Source organism: Canis aureus, chromosome 32 (genome assembly GCF_053574225.1).
Source record: "Canis aureus isolate CA01 chromosome 32, VMU_Caureus_v.1.0, whole genome shotgun sequence".
Classification (NCBI taxonomy): domain Eukaryota; kingdom Metazoa; phylum Chordata; class Mammalia; order Carnivora; family Canidae; genus Canis; species Canis aureus.
In genome coordinates this window covers 17537186-17551626 of record NC_135642.1, presented here as the reverse complement: position 1 = coordinate 17551626, position 14441 = coordinate 17537186, and the positions used below count along the sequence as shown (strand labels likewise).

The 14441-nt window shown below is 38.9% G+C and overlaps 1 long non-coding RNA gene across 1 annotated transcript in view; it reads right to left on the bottom strand.

The window, feature by feature from the left end:
- LOC144303159 (uncharacterized) overlaps window positions 1–14441 on the bottom strand; it is a 49661-nt gene that overhangs the window by 27890 nt on the left and 7330 nt on the right. The window contains exon 2 of the long non-coding RNA XR_013370180.1: window positions 14023–14119. This is a non-coding gene — a long non-coding RNA (uncharacterized LOC144303159). The remainder of the gene's footprint in view (window positions 1–14022; window positions 14120–14441) is intronic.

Below are 14441 nucleotides of genomic sequence, written 5' to 3'. Positions count from 1 at the left end.
CTAGGGAATTCTTAGGTTCTGAAATCAATGTTATGCCTCTTCCATGTTCTCTTTGCTCTGTCATGTCAGAAGATCAGCATTACCCAAAAGAAGTTAATGTTGTTTACACCATGAAGCTATTGAAGTTTAAGCTTCTGAGCTCCACCTTTACATGGGCCTCTTTCTAAGACAAAGGAGGAGCCTTGCCAATGTGTTCATGTTGTTCAAATGTAAGATGTTTTTGTATTACATTTCTTAAGGAGCAGTCATCAAATTGTATGAGATTTAGGCTGCACAGAATCTAGGTCAACCCTATGGAACAGTGAATGAATATGAAAGAGTAAAACATCCACCTCTTACCCCAAGCTGCTGTAGCTAGAACAATGGAAAACCAGAAAGAGGAGCACCTTTTAGTACAGGGGCAGGTCTTCCTTTCAGCCTACTTAATATCTACAGTACTTCAAATAGATGATGTCTATAGAACTTCAAATAGATGATATGTCCTATGAAGATAAAAACCAAAAGCATTCCTAGATAGGCAGTTGGACTCTTTTTACTCACTCACACTTCTGACATCTTTTCCAGCACTCCTTCGCCAATTCTCTGACACCAACTAGGTGTTCTATAATTCAACTCAGCTCTGTCACTAACTACCCAGACTTAGCTTAGACCCTACCAGTTAAGGGTTCAGTTCCACAAGACTACCTCCTCTGAGATGCCACTCACAAATGGGATGCCCAGGATACCCACACTTCCGTCTGGTCTATTGCACAATTCAGGGTTTCTCCAACCCTTCCCCCATGCTGTCTCAGCTTCAATAATTTCCTAGAATGTCTCACAGAACTCAGCAAAACACGTTACTTACATTCATTGGTTTCTTATAAAAGATACAACTCAGGAATAGCCACATGGAAGAGGTACATAGGGTGAGGAATGGGGGAGGGGACACAGCTTCCATGGTCTCTCTAGGCACATCACCTGCCCAGCACATCAATGTGTTCACCAACCCAGAAGCTCTCTACACATCATTGCTTAGAGTTTTTATGGAGGTTTCATTTTATATGCAAGATTTACTAAATCACTAGCTACTGCTGGTTAACTTTCCCAGTCTTCTCTCCTTCTCCACAGATTGGGACAAAGGGCTGAGAGTTCTAAACTTCTTCTTCTTTAAAAAAATAAAAATTATTTATTTATTCATGAGAGACAGAGAGAGAGAGAGAGAGAGAGAGAGGCAGAGACACAGGCAATGGGAGAGGCAGGTTCCACGCAGGGAGCCCGATACGGGACTCGATCCCTGGACTCCAGGATCACACCCTGAGCTGAAGGCAGACACTTAACCGCTGAACCACCCAGGCATCCCAAGTTCCAAACTTCTAGTCAAGGCTTGGTCTTGTTGGTGACCAGTCCCCATCCTGAAGCTATCTAGCACTGCCAAGAATCACAACAGAACAAAAAATGCTCCTATCTTCCTTATCACTTAGGAAGTCCTAAGGATTTTAGGAGCTCTTGTGATAGTAACTGGTGACAAAAATCAAATATCTTTCTATGATGACTCAGTAATGTTTGCAGTGGGCAGTACAGTTTGAAAAAAACATGAAAGAAATAATATTTTCTAAAATCCTTTGTTATGTGCAGTAGCATTTAGGAAAAGCCTAAGAAATATAGGTGAGTTAGTAGTAGTCGGGGGAAAAGATTCTGAAATTAAAATCGGAGGATCCCTGGGTGGCTCAGCGGTTTAGCTCCTGCCTTTGGCCCAGGGCGCGATCCTGGAGTCCCGGGATCGAGTCCCAGGTCGGGCTCCAAGCATGGAGCCTGCTTCTCCGTCCTCCTGTGTCTCTGCCTCTCTCTCTCTCTCTATGTCTTTCATAAATAAATAAATCTTTTAAAATAAAAGAAATTAAAATCGTATTTTTGAATAGTTTTTGTAAGAAGAGAATTTGAGACTTTGAGACACACTCAGAAGAGTACATGCACTCGATCAATATGTGCTCTCAGACTTCCCCTGATAAGCAGGAACCTATTTGGGCCTCAGGGAGACTATCTAGCCCCTCCAGAATAAGGGGTTCCCCAATATCCTGTGGGAATTTATTAATATTGGTTAAAAGCATTGACTTCTTAAAAATTCAACTTAAGTTAAAATCTTGGATCTTCCATTTATTAGCTCTGTGATGTAGGACAATTTACTCTCCTAAAGCCTCTATTTCCTCATTTATAAAAGAAAATTTATAATATCTACCCATAGATAGGCCAGGAAGACTAAACGTGGTAATGTATGGCACATAGCAAATACCTAAGGAGTATTTATTATGACATTTTTAAGGCCCTATCTCCCACAGTAGAGCTAGCTATCTGCACGGTCCCTGTAACTTGCTGAATATATTTATGCTTAGGTTGACTTTATATAAAAATTATGCATACTAAATATATACCATAGTTTGAGGGATTAATTCATGTTAACACTTTTTAAAAATGTTTTGTAAAAGCCTGAGATAAAAGCAGCCCTCCAGGTATTTATAATGAGAGGAAATTGAACAATGTGGAGGAAAGTATTTGTCATGACAGTTCTGGTCCATGGCTGAGCACCCGGTATAGTATACTGCACACAGCAGCACTCCTGAGAACTCCCCTCTGGGATTCCGTAAAAGTCACTGGCTGGTTGAAGATAGTACTAATGATGCAGGCACTCACATAAAACACTAGAAGGGAAGACTGGGATGTTTTCTAATTCTAGGAAATCTGTCAGATCATAAATTTTAAAAAAATAAGCTGGTTATCTAATCAAATTATATGAGGTATTAGCCTACAAACACAAAATTATCAATAATATTCTTTGAAACATGAATCTATATCCATTATTATAAATAAAGAACCTTGTTCCAAGAACATTTTCCCTTCAGTTGGTTATTAACTAAGGAATAGTATAGGAGAGTATCGGGATAGGCATCAAAACATTTCAAAACTAAGAAACCAGTAGTGTTTGAGACCTTTTCTGCTATTCAAGCCAGTATTTACAAGGTTTCACTAAACCTTAATAATAAATAAGTCCTATAGATTATACTCATGCCAATTTCCCAGTTTTGATATTTGAGGTTATCTTAGAGTTATGTGAGATGCTCTCTGCACTATTTTTGAAAAATTCCTGTGAATCTAAAATTATTTCAAAATAAAATGTTTAAAAATATCTGAGTTTGTTTTATGTATTTGGGTTTTTAATAACATTTCAATTGGTAAGATAATTTTTATCAGTCAGCAGACACTTCACAGAACAGCACCTAAGGAGAACTAGACTTCTGCCCACCTGCAAAGCTGCACCTGGTACCCCATGTTACTGAGACTTGGTCTGACCATAGTTGGGTCACACGGTGCATATTGAGTTAATCACCAGTGGCGAATGATATAATCAATCTTGCATATAAAATGAAACCTCCATAAAAACTCTGAGCAATGATGTGTAGAGAGCTTCTGGGTTGGTGAACACATTGATGTGCTGGGCAGGTGATGTGCCTAGAGAGACCATGGAAGCTGTGTCCCCTCCCCCATTCCTCACCCTATGTACCTCTTCCATGTGGCTATTCCTGAGTTGTATCTTTTATAAGAAACCAATGAATGTAAGTAACGTGTTTTGCTGAGTTCTGTGAGACATTCTAGGAAATTATTGAAGCTGAGACAGCATGGGGGAAGGGTTGGAGAAACCCTGAATTGTGCAATAGACCGGACAGAAGTGTGGGTATCCTGGGCATCCCATTTGTGAGTGGCATCTGAGAGGAGGCAGTCTTGTGGAACTGAACCCTTAACTGGTAGGGTCTAAGCTAAGTCTGGGTAGTTAGTGACAGAGCTGAGTTGAATTATAGAACACCTAGTTGGTGTCAGAGAATTGGCGAAGGAGTGCTGGAAAAGATGTCAGAAGTGTGAGTAAAAAGAGTCCAACTGCCTGTCTAAGAACGCTTTTTAGTTTTCATCTCCCTATTTGAAGACCCAAAGTGACACACAAACTTGATGGTTATATTTCGGACGGTTTGTTTTCAGATATTGTCTTAGTTCAGACCACTATAATGAAAATACAACAGACTGGGTGGCTTATAAACAACAGAAATTTATTTCTCACAATTCTGGACTTAGCAAACCAGAGATCAGAATGCTGACAGGGTCAGGTTTTGGTGAGAACCCTCTTGTGGGTTGCAGACTTCCAGTTTCTCCTATAACCTCATAACATGGAGAACACAAAGAGAGAGCAAGTTCCCTGGTGACTCTTGTATGGACACTAATCATGAGGGCATTACCTTCATGACCTTATCTAAGCCTAGCCACTTCCCAAAGGACCCCCTCCTGCTACATCACTTTGGGGAGTAGGCTTCAACATATGAATTTGAGGGTGAGAGAAGACATACTTTCAGTCCATTAAAGATGCCATTTCTTTAGGAAATCACAGCTACTTGTCTGATGTGTATAGAGTTTTTGTTTTATGTATTTTATCCTGTCACTAAGATAAAATGTTTCACTGCAGCCAAATAAGCTCTTACCCCACGACTATAATACTGGCCACATGCAAAATTATGAGGTAATTAAAGGCTTTCCTTAGGGCCCCCATCCTTCCCCAGTTATACTATGCTTGCTTGTGCTTAAACATAATTCTGTCACAGAAGAAGCAGCAGCAAAGGACATCCGATAAGCTACCATATTCAATGGCAAAGCTTCAGATGCTCAGTGGCTGGGTGGCAGAGCTTTCTCCCAGTGCAGCAGATTCAGAGCATGGCAGGAAATGTTGCCTTATTTGCTGTCAGTGAAGTTACTAGGATAGATGTATTTGAAGTGCGGGAGTGGGGATGAACTCCAGTGACTTTCATGTCTTTGACAATCACTGCAAATCAAGGCATCGTAACCTGACAGCAAGAATTAGCCTGTAGGATGTTAGTTCTGCACCATGCTCTCTGCTCTATGTTTCCTTAAGAAGCTCACAGAACATTTTCCACATGGCATCCTTCTGTGTGGTTTCCTTTCCTGCTGTATCTATAACTGGTTGATATAGCTCATGCCTTTCAATTTTCAGTTGCTCTTTGCTTTATAATAAAGATTGTTGCTTTCTGCTTGGTTAGGCTCCTGATCTTATGTTATTCCCACAGGCTTTTGGCATCCCTTGGTTAAAGCCCACATTTCTTAGATTCTTCCTAAGTTATTTCTGCTCCAAATTCACAGCTAAATAGGTGGTAAAATCCTTCAGGTGGAGACAGGCTGCTCCTTTATTAGCAGTAAGAAACCACACTGGAAGGACAAGGTTGCTGAGATTTAGAACCATTGTTGCCATATATCACCCACCCACCCTGCAGCCTAGGATTCCAGAAGGCACCCCAGCTTGTCTACACAAGTCTGCCTTTTGGAGTTTGGGACTATATTTTTGCAAGCACAAGCTTGGTTCAGTGTTTCCCAAACAGAATTTTTTTGCCCTAACATTCCGAGAAGGTGAATAGGCATATCCATTCTTATTAGGATTTTGGTGGGTGATTTTGAGGAAATAAGCTATCAGCACTGCAAGCGTCTCCCAAGTTTTCTTACTCTTTCTCTTTCCTCAGAACTCATTTCATATACTCCTTGAGACTAACATAATCAATTATTTTAGTCAATAAGATGTTTTCTGGAATCCTCCCAGTAGTATGCCTTGTTCCTTATTAGTGTGGTCCTACTCCCAAACAACTGTGTAATAGCGTGACCAGAAAACCTAGCCCTGAGAAGAGAAGACAGGACAACACAGTCTACCATGTCATTGGTCTCACTTGTGCAACCTATGTTCCTGGAGGCTTGCAAGTAGGAGAGAACTACACACATGAGATTTCTTATATGGTTAGATTTACTTCACCATTTAATTCCTCACAGGTAAAATATATTAATGGAAGTGAGGTGACACATGGGGCTGGAACAAAAACCACGCATTTTAGTAGATTTTTCTCCCACTACAGAGCCCCACTGGGGGAGCAAGGCTGAGTGGCATTGTCCACACACAACGTAGGGTCTTACCAGACGTGAAACTATTCTTGCTACACCAATGTCTTTTATAATTGAGGCTTACATCTCCATCTAGAAGAGATTACACTAAATTTATTCACTGAAACCTGAATGTTTTTAAACATTGGGCTCTTGCCAACAAACTCAAAGACAATGAGGCCATATCTACAGCTGAGGTGTAAAAGTATATTCAGTGTCCAAATATTTCTGACTACATCTCTACCTCTAGTTTTTCAGCATTCCAGAAAATCTACTTCTCCCAAGAGAGAAAATTTTCCCACATTCAAATGTCCCATGTCATTTTGTTCCACATCCCCACTGTATTTTCCAAATTCTTAGAGAATTATAATTTCAGTCTTATATTTATCTTTACAAAACTGAAAAAAAAGGCAAAGAAACAAACAATCCAATCATGAAATGGGCAAAAGACATGAAGAGAAATCTCACAGAGGAAGACATAGACATGGCCAACATGCACATGAGAAAATGCTCTGCCTCACTTGCCATCAGGGAAATACAAATCAAAACCACAATGAGATACCACCTCACACCAGTGAGAATGGGGAACATTAACAAGGCAGGAAACCACAAATGTTGGAGAGGATGTGGAGAAAGGGGAACCCTCTTGCACTGTTGGTGGGAATATGAACTGGTGCAGCCACTCTGGAAAACTGTGTGGAGGTTCCTCAAAGAGTTAAAAATAGATCTGCCCTATGACCCAGCAATTGCACTGCTGGGGATTTACCCCAAAGATACAGATGCAGTGAAACACCGGGACACCTGCACCCTGATGTTTATAGCAGCAATGTCCACAATAGCCAAGCTGTGGAAGGAGCCTCGGTGTCCATTGAAAGATGAATGGATAAAGAAGATGTTGTCTATGTATACAATGGAATATTACTCAGCCATTAGAAACGACAAATACCCACCATTTGCTTTGACGTGGATGGAACTGGAGGGTATTATGCTGAGTGAAGTAAGTCAATCGGAGAAGGACAAACATTGTATGTTCTCATTCATTTGGGGAATATAAATAATAGTGAAAGGGAATATAAGGGAAGGGAGAAGAAATGTGTGGGAAATATCAGAAAGGGAGACAGAACATAAAGACTCCTAACTCTGGGAAACGAACTAGGGGTGGTGGAAGGGGAAGAGGGTGGGGGGTGGAGGTGACTGGGTGACGGGTACTGAGGTGGACACTGATGGGATGAGCACTGGGTGTTATTCTATATGTTGGCAAATTGAACACCAATAAAAATAAATTTATAAAAAAAATGGGGGGGATATACCAGTAGTCACTCTATAATCCTCAGTGATGCCAGTGCTAAGGGACTCAGATTAAAATTTAATACTTAGAATCAGCAAGGTAGAATGGATGAATAATTCCACAGTACTGGAATATAAAGTAGAATGGATGATGAATTCTACAGATAAATATAAATTTGAACTCTGGACCCACCAGAGTCCCAGTGGCACTACTTCTCCATAGATACTCCTGCTTTCTTGTCCCTTTCCTCTTTCTCCTCCTGCTCCTATACATTGAGGAGACTATTTGGTCAACACTTACTAGTAAATCTCTACAAGAACTTAATAGCACCCTTTTTTTTTTCCTAAGTAAACATCTTTCAAAGATGATTCTCTACTTCCATGAGAGATGTAGCAGATCCAGTAGGGGTTGTCTCCTCCAGAGCCATTCCCCTATTTTCCTTTAGAGAAACAACCAAGCAGTTCAGAGAAGCAATATTCACAGCCTCAGACAATGGCTTATGAATGAGTCCCCTTCTCCTCCTTTCTAGGCTCTGTTACAGTTATGGATGACCATGGGATCCAAATCTATTCAGTGATCTACTGAGGTGGAAGCGGGGTAATGTTCAGGGAGAGTTTTCCTTATGCATTCTTAATAAAAAGGACGAAATTCTTGACATAACATTTTTTTTCCATTCCTCTTCTTTCTACTTGAATGCAGAGATAAAATTAACAATATAATGGCAAGATTAGTCAGAGTTGCCAGCTCTGATGTAATAAGCCACCAAAACAATGCATTTAGCTCTCTCCCCAGAGATATTTTGTATGGACAGATAGCCTTCATTGTTTAATGTTAGTAGCCAAATAAGGGCTAAATAGTTGGAATATCAATGCAGATAATTCAATAATATATACCCATTAGTGGACACCCAGGCTGTCTAAGGATAAACTTAATGCGAAACTGTCCAACTCAACATGCTCTCAAGAAGTGGAATTTAAATAAATCTAACGAATGATTATATTGCCTATCTAGAGTTCTCAAGCTCAAAAATAATTTGTCTTAGAATGGGCTCTTTAAGGGCAATTATTACTTAAAAGTAAGCACTTAAATATTCCATTATTTTGGAATTAACTCATGAAGGTCCCATAGTTTTCTGATATTTAGTAGAAATAATGAGCAGTATGGCCAGCTTGATGCTCCAAAGATGTATGACCCCCTGCATTTTGATGTACTGAATATGGGAGATGAGAAGGGGTTGCTACTTAGAAGTATATTCTTTTATTTCTCCTGTGTCTCTCTCAGACTCAGGTGAGGAGCTGAGGAACTCTTTTTACATTTCCTACTATGACTTCCTTGAATTATTCCTGCCCTTTCATAGTTATTTGCAAAAAATCATCAGTTAGAGATGAATGTGGCTATAAGATGAACATTCACTGTTCGCCTCCCTGCCTTTTATACTCTTTACCTAAGAACTGAAAAAGGACAGAGTATGAGAATAAGGGTAAGAAAATACTGAGGACATGAGATAAACTAGGCAGTTGAGAAAGTCAGGAAAAATATGTATAAAACAGGAAAGAAGGGAAAAAAAGGAAGTAAGGGATGATAGGGCCTTCTGCATTTGGGGGAGGGAGAGTCTCCAGAAAGTTTTATGAAGATAAAGAACTGGAGAAAAACAAAATATGTTAAGAAATATTTTTTTGAACTATTTGTTTGGAGAATCTCCTAGTCTTGAGGATTTAAAGAAAATATTTGGGTTACTTTTATATTCATTTTGGAAGCCAGTCTGTTTTCATAATGCAACACCATCTGAAATTAGATTGCATAGGCTTATAATGATCTTATAATGATCCATCTACATGTTTCAGTCCAATATATAGATAGATACATGAAATATTAATCAGTGGTTCAGTCAATAAGTATACATGTAAGAAAAATCTCTAAACAACTCACGAAACAATGTACAAATTAACCACTAATAGAACCATCAAGAAGAGCTAGAATCTTAAACTGTCATAGATGAAGAGGTGACGTAAGGTTAACATGTGCATTTTACCAATACAGAAGCTCGGGCCAAAGCAGGTTAATGGACTTGTCCAAGGTTATTGCCAAGTTTTGCCCCCAGTTCTATGTCACAGTCCCCTTGATCTTCTGCTTGCAATAACCTCAAATCAGTCAGCAATTCAGGACTCACGCTTGCATTTTATACACTTTAGGCCAATGGGAGCTACAGAAACCATGAGTGACATTTACTTCGAGAAGAACAGAAGAAGTAAATTGCAGGGAAAACACAGGTGAATGTGGTTAATGATACCTGCCAACAGCAAAGGGAACATGCACACATCTGCCATGACACCAGGAAATGAAACTAAAATGAAAGACAAAAGTGTTTTTCAGGTGCTATCATCCAACTAATTCTTCAGAGCACATAAATATAGACAGTACAAGTCTGTGAATGCAATAGTGGTGCAGAATGGGCCTTCATCTCTAGCCCTTACAGACCCCCAACACAGAAGTGAAATATAAAGTATAATTTTTCATTGCACCCAGTATAAATCTCGAGTTGCAGTAAAATGTTGGGATGGACTATCAGGAAAATAATGCATTGGTCTGCTGAAGAAAATATTGGCAAATGAGATGGAAATCTTAACTACTTACAATCTGGACATAGAGCACCAACCTCCACATGCATTAACCCTCCAGTGAAGAGCAAATCCAGAAGAAGAATTGAAGACATACAAGCATTAAAACCACATTCCTATAATGCTAGGCAAGATGAATAAGACAAAGCCCCCTCATTCATAATGCTCGCATTATGAAACTATCAACATTAAAGAAAGGTAAGATCTCCCTAGCACTGATGACATTATGGAAGCAGATAAATACACTGACTGCAAATGTCTCAGCTGCAACAAGTGCATAAAATAATATGTGCAAAAGTGCTGAATGAACAGCTAATCAATCATTCAAGAGTAATGGCAGAGTTGTAGACTTCTGCTCCTAACTATGATGCTGTAACAGGGAATAGATTGACCTTCTTGATTTAAGCAATCAGAAAACTAGATAAAATAGATGACACAATGATTTCCAGAAATTGCATCACAGGCAGCACAGGACTGCAGTCCTTGAGAGAAGAGAAGCCAATGAGAGGAGTCCAAGTGACTGCCAACTTTCTGCCTAGAGGCCATTTTGAAACCACAGGGCAGGGATGAAGACGTGGCCTCAAAAAGAGCCTGGACAATATATCTGACTCAAAGGGTCAAGTTTTGAGAGGCCAAGGATACTCAATTTGAGAGGCAAGGTACTGGAGAAAAGAGCGCTGCACAAAAAAGCAGTAAGCTCTGGGGGATCTATAGGGATGACCCTTGAGTACAGATACACACATTCACAAGAGAAAACTACCCAAGTTCAGAGAAGAAACCACCAAAAAGTAGCAGCTAAACAATACTCCAAGTTTTCAGATGACCAGTTAGCAGGAAATATCTCCTCAATACAAGGAGTATTGGAAAGAATGTCCTTAAAGGCATCATTTGAGTAGTGTGACTAAATTAACCCAGAAAAAAAAAAAAAGTTGCACTTAAAGAATCCCAACAGAACTTAAACGTAAATCTAGGAATGACCAAATGATCCCAAACAATATTCCAGAAAATCAATATTATTTAAAGGAACACAACAAAGTCTAGCACCTAACAATGTAAAATTTAAAATGTGGAATATCCAATGAAAAATTACAAGGCAAACAAAAAAGCAGAATATGTGGACCAAAAGCAGGAAAAATAATCAATGTAAAAAAGCCTCCCAAATGGTAGCAGCAATGAAATTATTGAAAAAAACGTTGAACAGAGACTCCAAAAGTGGTCCACCAGTTCAACAATGTAAAAAATAATATGACATTAATGAAGAAAGAAATATTAGATATAAAAAAAATCTTCTACAGGTGAAAATGCATGTTTAATCTCTTGAAAAGATAATTAATTATCTACCTAAAGCAAAATTAATCACAATGCATTATGAGGTATACCCAAAATTACTCTGACAAAAATAAAGAATGCTGTGTGTACAAAATTATTCATCGCCACTGGACTGTACAATAAGTGGATCTCTAAGAGTCAAAACTTTAAAAAAATTCAAAGCATTTTTTAGCTTAAGGCTCAAAATAGGAATTGACTTAATTGACCTAGTCCATGTCTCCTTTTTCATTAGATCCATCCAAGTCCTGCCTCTCCTTCTAGATTTTGCCCCTGTAGTGGTTAGAAAAGGAAGAGAGTGTTATTTTCTCCAAAGTTACTAACAGCTATAATTCCTTGGATGTTTAGAGTGTGCCAGTCAAGGGCTTTGTATGGATTATCTCATTTAATCTTTCCAATCATCCTAGGAAGCCAAAGTTAAGACGTGTTAAGACATTTACTCAAGATTTCAGATGTGATCAGTAAAATATAGGCCTCTCTGGTGTCAGAGCCATGCTTTTCTAACCATTAAAAGCAGAATGGGGGATCCCTGGGTGGCGCAGCGGTTTGGCGCCTGCCTTTGGCCCAGGGCGCGATCCTGGAGACCCGGGATCGAATCCCACGTCGGGCTCCGGGTGCATGGAGCCTGCTTCTCCCTCTGCCTGTGTCTCTGCCTCTCTCTCTCTCTCTCTCTCTCTCTGTGACTATCATAAATTAAAAAAAAAAAAAAAAAAAAAAAGCAGAATGGGCCTAAGCCATTCACTGCATTCCCTCTTTACTTCAACTTGTACCTGACCTTCCAGGAGTTAGGAAATATCTAAGAAGCATGTTTATGATATCGGGCCATACTATATTGTCTACAGAGAATGAAAGGAGACAATGAGCCATAAAGAGGAAGAAAACTTTATACTCTCCCCAGATGCCTCTTTAAAAGTCAGTACTTATAATAAAACCAAGTTGTGCATCACTTAGGGTTTCATGTGGTCCTTGACCCAAGTTGGAGTTGTCTTGGTGTGAAGTAAGGAGAGAGACCATGAATTCAAACCGTGGGACTAACTTTTCTCTTTTTCAAGTTTGTTTTCCCATCTATATTTTATACTTCCTGGAAGCAGTCTGTATTTTGTATTATTTTGAATCATCCACTATGTGCAATATAGAACTAGGCATGTATCACAGAGAAGTCACATAATTTTTTTTTAAATGTGAATACTCCTTGTAAACCACTCAGAGTATAGTAAAAGTAGGGGGAAAAATCATTATTAAGACGAGGCATGAGGAAAATATACTGGCTGATTGAGGGATGTTGTCATTATGGTAATAATACCCTGAACTTTTAGTTTATGAAATCTGTGACTTATCTTACCCACCTTACAGTATGCTGGTGAAGTAGATATAAGATATTAATATCTCTATTGCATAGATGAGGAAACTAAGACACAAAAAGATCAAGCGACTTGTCCAAAAATCACAAACTAGATAAGGGTTGCTGTCTGACTGGGCTTCAAATCCAAGTCTCTGACTCCACATTCAAGTGTCTGCCACAACACTGCACTACTCTCTTGACAGCTAACATTGCTTTATGAGCTGGTTTAGATTTTCTGATGCTTTGATTGCATTCACATTGGCTAGACCTCTCACTTTCAACCCTGTTAAGTGGCTTTTCCTTTGTTGGTACTATGTTTTTATAAACTTCTTTATGACCCTCAAGAATATTTTAAATTGCTCTCTAGAAGCAATTTCAAAGTAACGTGCATCTTTGAGGGATAGTCATAGAGAAAGAGGGAAAACTAATATATTCTGGATAACATTTTATGTGTTAGTAAAAGAGGTAATTAATGTATCCACTCCCCCTTCCCTGGGAGATGGGTCCTCTCATCCCTGCCTCATAGGTGAGATCTTAGAAACCCAGAGCCCTTCAAGTAACTGCCCAGGATAACCCCCTTTGAACCTCTCTCTGGGATTCAACATAACTTGCCTGATTCCTAAACCCACATTCTTTTCACTCTACTACTAGAGGGGTTAGGATTTAATTTCTGGTTGACAGATTTGATATTTTGTGGGTATGATGTTCATTTCTTTTAAGATAAATACACAGGGGCTCCTGGCTGGCTCAGTCAGTGAAGCATGCAATTCTTGTTCTCGGGGTTGTAAATTCGAGGCTGAGCTGAGTGTAGAGATTACTTAACAATAAAATCTTAAAAAAAAACCAATAAAATCTTTTTTAAAAAGATGGATATTATACATAGTGTTTGAATCGTTTAATATTTTTGGACCTTAGTTCTATTTAAAAGTAAACTAACCAAGTTATATCCGTCTGCTTCTATGCAGGAGTGTTGTGATATTTTAATATGACAACCTTATACTTATTTGGCAACTTCAATTATCTGAAATGTTTTTAAGAACAAATAAAGTAGCAAAAATGGTACCAAGTGTATGAAAGTACATTATCCGTAAGACAGTGTTAGTCTGTTATTCAGAACTCATTGATACTTACTTTATGTATACTTTCAGCAAGTAGTGTGAGTTTTGACTTCTCAACTCATGGCAGATTAATAACCTCATATTAGACAATAGAGAAAAGAGTTATTTGAAGTGGATTGAGAATTATATAAAGATATAAATGACTGTTTCATGAGAAGGTAAAAGAAACAAGATAGACACAAGTATTTTACGGAGGGTACCAGGCTGGTTGCATATCATGGAGGAATGTGTATTCATTTGTTCCTTCATTGAAAAAGTTTATTTATTCCATAAACTCTATACCTATTACTCTAATAGTAACTGAAATAACAACAGATGTGGTGGCCGGCAGGACCATGATAGAGCTAATGGTACATGTGATCCAGAGCTGCCTACCATGAACAACTCAGGAGGGAGTTGTCAGCCATCTGGTTCTGATCTTAGATATAATCAAGATGATTTCTGTGTTCCATTTCTGACATTGTGAACATCTCTAGGGAAAAAAAAACAATTATGATAGTAACTGAGGTTCATAATAACAAAAAGGTCAAAATTAAATCACAGAATACAAGAGTGAAAAAAGCTCATAGAAATGCATCAATTTAAAGCTCTCATTTTTTAGATGAAACCAACAAGTCTCAGAGAACTTAAGTAACTGTTCAAAGCTGCACAGCTTGACCTGAAGAGGCCATCAGAGCTAAGAAAATAACACAGGTAGGCGGAGGGCTCATCATCACTGCTTTCCTTTTCCAGCTGCCATATGCATTGAGGCTGCTATTTAGTAAGTGCATTACACAATGATCAGTCTCATAAAG